This window comes from Arachis ipaensis, chromosome B9 (assembly GCF_059453495.1).
Source record: "Arachis ipaensis isolate K30076 ecotype BB chromosome B9, ASM5945349v1, whole genome shotgun sequence".
In the NCBI taxonomy this organism is placed as follows: domain Eukaryota; kingdom Viridiplantae; phylum Streptophyta; class Magnoliopsida; order Fabales; family Fabaceae; genus Arachis; species Arachis ipaensis.
In genome coordinates this window covers 32,864,639-32,872,084 of record NC_142444.1, presented here as the reverse complement: position 1 = coordinate 32,872,084, position 7,446 = coordinate 32,864,639, and positions in this window count along the sequence as shown.

The window sequence follows — 7,446 nt, the reverse complement described above, 5'->3', positions numbered from 1 at the left end:
CGAGAACCTCAGATGATTAGCCGTGCTGTGACAGAGCATTTGGACCTTTTTCACAAGAGGATGGGATGTAGCCATTGACAACGGTGATGCCCTTACATAAAGCTTGCCATGGAAAGGAGTAGGACTGATTGGATGAAGACAGCAGGAAAGCAGAAGTTCAGAAGAACGAAAGTATCTCTATACGCTTATCTGAAATTCCCACCAATGAATTACATAAGTGTTTCTATCTTTATTATCTATTTATTTATTATTATTCGAAAACTCCATAACCATTTGATATCCGCCTGACTGAGATTTACAAGGTGACCATAGCTTGCTTCATACCAACAATCTCCGTGGGATCGACCCTTACTCACGTAAGGTTTTATTACTTGGACGACCCAGTGCACTTTCTGGTTAGTTGTATCGAAGTTGTGACAATTTATGAATTAAGATTGGAGCACCAAGTTTTTGGAGCCATTACCAGGGATTGTTCGAGTAACAATTTCTCCTAGGAATCACAATTTCACATACCAAGTTTTTGGCGCTGTTGCCGGGGATTGTTTTGAGTTTGGACAACTGACGATTCATCTTGTTGCTCAGATTAGGTAATTTTTTTTTTTTGTTTTATTTTCAAAAATTTTAAAAAAAAAAAATTCTTTCAAAAATTTCTCATCTGTTTTCGAAAATTATTCTAAATTTTTAAGAATGAATTCTAGTGTTTCATGAATTATGTTGGAACCTGGCTGGGTGCAAAGCCATGTCTAAATTCTTTTAGACTAAGGCTTCCAAACCATCAACATAGAGGCAAGTTAATTTGATAACTAATGAGCAGTATATCTGAGTTACATACTAAAGCTTGACTGGCTATTAAGCCATGTCCAACCCTTTGATTGGAGCTTTGGGCTAATATTGAAAGATTCCTGGAATTCTTCTTAAAGATTTTGGAATTCTTATTTTCTTTTTCACATTAATTTTCGAAAAATACCAAAAAAAATTAGAAAATCATAAAAATAAAAAATATTTCATGTTTCTTGTTTGAGTCTTGAATCAATTTTAAGTTTGGTGTCAATTGCATGTTTTAAAGTTTGCATAAAATTTTCGAAAAATTCATGCATTCATAGTGTTCTTCATGATCTTCAAGTTGTTCTTGGCCAGTCTTCTTGTTTGATCTTCATATTTTCTTGTTTTGTGTCTTTTCTTGTTTTTCATATGCATTCTTGCATTCATAGTGTCTGAACATGAAAGATTTCTAAGTTTGGTGTCTTGCATGTTTTCTTTGCATTGAAAATTTTTCAAAAATATGTTCTTGATGTTCATCATGATCTTCAAGGAGTTCTTGGTGTTCATCTTGACATTCATAGCATTCTTGCATGCATTCATTATTTTGATCCATAACTTTCATGCATTGAGTCTTTTTCATGTTTTTCTCTTTCATCATTAAAAATTCAAAATTCAAAAAAAAATAATATCTTTCCCTTTTTCACTCATAAATTTCGAAAATTTGGATTGACTTTTTCAAAAAAATTTTAAAATCTAGTTGTTTTTATGAGTCAAATCAAATTTTCAATTTAAAAATCTTATCTTTTTCAAATCTTTTTCAAAAATCATATCTTTTCCATTTTTTTATTTTCGAAAATTTCAAAAATCTTTTTCAAAATATTTTCAAAATCTTTTTCTTAATTTTATATCATATTTTTGAAAATCACATCTTAGGAGAGAATCAAACACGAATTGAAATAGAACAGTAGTGCTTTTATTAATCCATAAAACTCAGCAGAGCTCTTAACCTTAACCTAGGAGGTTTAGTGGCTCATACTGTACAATGAAACTTGAAAATATGAAATAATGTTCTATGGCGATCGAAGATCCTAAAACAAGAGTGATCTTCTCCTATATATACTAATCTAATAACTAAGGATTACAGAAATATGATAGGCTTAGGCTTGTAGTGGGAAAATCCACTTCTGGGACCCGCTTGGTGAGTGTTTGGGCTAAGATAAGGGTGTCTCCACGTGCTAGTAGGGCTTTTGGGCATTGAACGCCCCCTTTGGACTCCCCTTTGGGCGTTGGACGCCAGCTGCTCCCTTTTGGGCGTCCAACGCCAGGAAGGGGGTAGATGTCTGGCGTTGAACGCCAGTTTTGGGCCTTCATCTCCAAAGACAAGTATAGACTATTATTTATTGCTAGAAAGTCCTAGATGTTAGCTTTCTTTACCCATTAAGAACGCTCTATTTGGATATCTGTAGCTCCCGAAATGCTTGCTTGAATGCACGGAGGTCAGATCCTGACAGCATCAGCTACGCTTTCTTTGCCTGTGAATCAGACTTTGTCAAAACTCTCAGATTTCAGCCAGAAAATACCTAAAATCACCATAAAATACAACAACTCATAGTAGAATAAAAAAATGTGAATTTTACATGAAAACCTATGAAAACATAATGAAACTTAAACAAAACATGCTAAAAACTATATGAAAATGATGTCAAAAAGCGTATAAAATATCCGCTCATCACAACACCAAACTTAAACTGTTGCTTGTCCCCAAGAAACTAAAAACAAGGTAGGATAAAAAGAAGAGTAAGATATAATAAATCTCATAGTTTTTAATGAAGCTCAGTTTCAATTAGATGAGCGGGACTTAGTAGCTTTTTGCTTCTAAATAGTTTTGGCAACTCACTATCCTTTGAAGCTCAGAAGTGTTGGCATCCTTAGGAACTTAGAATCCAGATGATATTATTGAATCTCCTAGTTTAGTTCTTTTTTATTCTTGAACACAACTTTTTAGAGTCTTAGCCGTGACCATAAGCACTTTGTTTTCCAATATTACCACCGGATACATAAATGTCACAGACACTTAACTGGGTGAACCCTTTCGGATTGTGATTCAGCTTTGCTAGAATCCCTAGATAGAGGTGTCTAGAGTTCTTAAGCATACTCTTTTTACTTTGGATCACGACTTTAACTGCTCAGTCTTAAGCTTTTTACTACACCTTCATACCACAAGCATATAGTTAGGGACATTGTTCCTTTGGAGTGCTTAGCCAAGATTTTGTTTCTTTTAGGCCCTCCTAACCATTGATGCTCAAAGCCTTGGATCCTTTTGCCCTTGCCTTTTGGTTTAAAGGGTTATTGGCTTTTTGCTCTTACCTTTTGGTTTAAAGAGCTTATTGGAATTTTTTGCATTTTATTTCTTTTTCTGCTTTTTTTTTTTCGCACTAATATCTATTTTTTCTTTTATTGCTTTTTGCGGCTTTTTCTTGCTTCAAGAATGAATTTCTTTTGATTTTTCAGATTACTAATAATACTTCTCCTTTTTCATCATTCTTCAAGAGCCAACATTCTTAAACTCCAATTTTAAATATGCACTTTTCATTCATACATTCAGAAAACAAAAGCAATGCCACCACATCAAGATAATTGAACTATTCTTAAGGTAAAACTTGAAATTCATGCATCTTAATTTTCTTTTTCAAATAAAATTTTCTTTTAAGTAAGGTGAGAGATATATGGAACATTTTATAACTTTAAGACATAGATAGAAATGATCATGCAATGAGAACATGAGAACAGACAAGAAAACATAATGGAAAATAGAAAAATGACATAAAAGCAAGGGGTGATGGAACGGGACTACCTTAGTGACGGCGGCTACCACTTCCTCTAGAGAATCTAATAGAGTGCTTGATGTCTTCAATGTCACGCCCTTGTCTCTGTTGTTTTTCCCTCATAGCTCTTTGATCTTCTCTAATTTCATTGAGGATGGTGGAATGCTCTTGATGCTCTATCCTCAGCTGATTCATGTTAAAGCTTAATTCTCCCATAGAAGTATGCCATTAATCCCAATAGCTTTGAGGATGAAAATACATCCCTTGAGGCATCTCAGGAATCTCATGTTGTGGTTCATGTGTCGGCTCTCTAGTATGCTCCATCTTTCTTTTTGTGATGGGCTTGTCCTCCTCAATTGGAATGTCACCTTCTATGACAAATCCAGCTGAATTGCATAAGTGACAGATAAGATGAAGGAAAGCTAACCTTGCTTGGGTGGAGGGCTTGTCCGCCACTTTGTACAACTCTTGAGATATCACCACATGTACTTCCACCTCTTTTTCGAGCATGATGCAATGGATCATGATGGCTTGATCTATGGTCACTTCAGACCAGTTTCTAGTAGGGATGATAGAGTGTTGGATGAATTCCAACCATCCTCTAGCTATGGGCTTGAGGTCAGGCCTTCTTAGTTATAGGCTTGCCTTGGGAATCTCTTTTTCACTGTGCTCCTTCCACACAGATGTCTGAGAGCACTTGATCCAACCTTTGATCAAAATTGACTCTTCTAGTGTAAGGATGTGGGTCTCCTTGCATCAAAGGCAAGTTGAATGCCAACCTCACACTTTCTGGGCTAAAGTCTAAGATTCTCCCTCGGACCATGGTGCTCCAGTTTTTAGGATGTGGGTTCACACTAATGTCATGGATTTTCGTGACCCATGCATTAGCATAGAACTCTTGCACCATTAAGATTCCAACCTCTTGGATGGAATTGGTTGAGGGTTTATAGGAAAGTGTGTGTGGGAAAGTGTGAAAAGAGGAGAAAAGAAGGTGGGGTGGGTGAAGATGCTATGGGACCCACTGGTCCTAAGAGGCTAGGGAATTCAAATTTTCTGCCCCCTTATGGGCATTGAACGCCCAGCTCATGCTCCATAGCTGACATTCAACGCCAGCTTGCTGCTCCACTCAGGGTGTTGAACGTCCAGTAGGGACCTCCTTCCTGGCGTCCAACACCAGGTCTTCTGTCTCTGTTAGGCATTGAATGCCTAGCCTTTGCTCCCTGGCTGGCATTCAACGCCAGTAATGTTACCCTTTGTGGGAGTTGAACGCCCACTCTTGCCTTTTTGTCTGGCGTTTCAATGCCAACAAGACATGTACTCCAGGGTATTCTGTTTCTATTTCTGAACATTTCTGCCTCTGTTCTAACTAATGAACATGATCATGAACCTAAAGAAATAACTAAAGAAAAAATAAACTCAAGGAATTAATCATATAAAATAAACTTTAAAAGAAATAGAAATAACTAAATATAGTTGGGTTGCCTCCCAACAAGCGCTTCTTTAACGTCACTAGCTTGACAGTTAGCTCCTTACGGAGAATGATATGGGCTCAGAATTTTGTCCCTTACAGTGAACTTTCTTCCTATCTTCTCATGGACGAGCTCTACATGCTCTAGAGACAGGATGCGACTCACTGTATGTTGTATGACTGGTTTCTTGGTGAAGATAACTCTCATGCCAGGTGAGAGGCCTTCAGTGGGGATCTTTTTATCCCTCCAGCCTTTAAGTACTTTCTTCTTAGTACCTTTAGTCTCAGTACTTGTTGATGGCTGTCCAACACCAAACTTATAATTGGTGTCTGGGGGCTTAGTAAAGCTCTGCACTGAGAGAGATGGTTGGAACACTAAGTGTTACACAGTTATCTCTTTTTTCTCAGAGAGAGGGTTAAGGTGAGGCATCTTGAACAAGATGTCCTCCTCCGCTAGTTGTAAAATCAATTCTCCCTTTGCTACATCAATGATAGCATTGGCAGTGGCTAGGAAAGGTCTTTCAAGGATGATGGATTCATCCTCATCTTCCCCAGTATCTAAGATTTTGAAGTTTACAGGGATGTAAATGTCTTCAACCTTCACCAAGACATCCTCTACTAAGCCATATGCTTTTTTCATTGACTTGTCTGCCATCTCTAGTGAGATATTTGTATCTTGTACCTCAAAAATTCCTACCTTCTCCATCACAGAGAGTGGCATGAGGTCTATACTTGACCCTAGGTCACACAGATCCTTCTCAAAGGTCATGGTGCCTATAGTGTAAGGAATTAGGAAGCGTCTGGAATTCAGAAGCTTCTGGGGTAGCTTTTTCTGAACCAAAGCATTGAGTTCTTTGGTAAGCATTGAAGGTTCTTCCTCCAATGTCTTTACTCCAAATAACTTGGCGTTTAGCTTCATGAGAGCTCCTAGGTACCGAGCAACTTGCTCTTCCCTAGTTTTTTCATCCTCATAAGAGGATGAATATTCATTAGAACTCATGAATTACAAGAGTGCTTGCAAGGGGACCTCTATGGTCTCTACATGAGCCTTGGCTTCCTTTAATTCTTGGATAAGGACTTCAACAGTGGGTGTTGAATACTCATTAGGAATACCTTTACTGGTATTCAACTCCATCTCTTATGGCTTTTTGGGCATTGAATGCCCAGTGGGGACATCTTCACTAGCGTTCAACGCTAGCTTCTCTGCCAATTTGGGTGTTGAACGCCCAGTAAGGTCCCTTTTACTGGCGTTCAACGCCATTGAAGGTGTAGCATTGGGCGTTGAATGCCCAATAAGGACTTTTTTACTGGAGTTCAACGCCAAGAATGGCATATCATTGGGTGTTGAATGCCCATTAGGAATCTCATCATTGGTGTTCAACGCCAGATTACTTCCTTCAGATTCGGCCTCAGCTTTAGTAGTGATGGCCTTGCACTCTTCTCTTGGGTTTACTTCAGTGTTACTAGGAAGAGTGTTTGGAGGAGTCTCAGGGATTCTCTTACTCAATTGACCAACTTGTACCTCCAAATTTTTGATGGAGGATCTTGTTTCAGTTATGAAACTATGAGTGGTCTTAGAGAGGTTGGAGACTATAGTGACTAAGTCAGAAAGGCTCTGCCTAGGAGTCTTCATATGTTCCTGAGAAGATCAGAATGGTGGCCTGTTGTTGAACTTATTCTAGGTTCTTCCACCTTGATTATTATTGAAGCTTTACTAAGGCTTCTGTTGATCCTTCCATGAAAGGTTAGGATGATTCCTCCATGAAGGGTTGTAGGTATTTTCATAGGGTTCTCTCATGTAATTCACCTCCTCCATCATGGGTTGTTCAGGATCATAAGCTTCTTGAGTGCTACCAGTTGCAGCTTGCATTCCAGTCAAATGCTGAGAGATCATATTGACCTGTTGGGTCAAAATCATGTTCTGAGCTAATATGGCATTCAGAGTGTCTACTTCAAGAATTCCTTTCTTCTGAGCTACCCCATTATTCACAGGGTTTCTCTCAGAAGTGAATATGAATTAGTTTTTTGTAACCATCTCAATGAGTTCTCTTGCTTCTGCATGCGTTTTCTTTAAGTGAAGTGATCCACCTGCAGAGCTGTCCAATGATATTTTGGACATCTTAGAGAGACCATCATAGAAGATGCCTAAGATGGACCATTCTGAGAGCATGTCAGAAGGACATCTCTTGATCAGTTACTTATATCTTTTCCAAGCTTCATAAAGGGATTCACCTTCTTTTTGTCTGAAGGTTTGAACTTCCACTCTGATTTTGCTCATCTTCTAAGGTGGAAAGAACTTGGCCAAGAAAGTATTGACCAATTTTTCCCAAGAGTCTAGGCTTTTTTTAGGTTGAGAGTCCAACTATATCCTAGCTCTGTCTCTAACTGCAA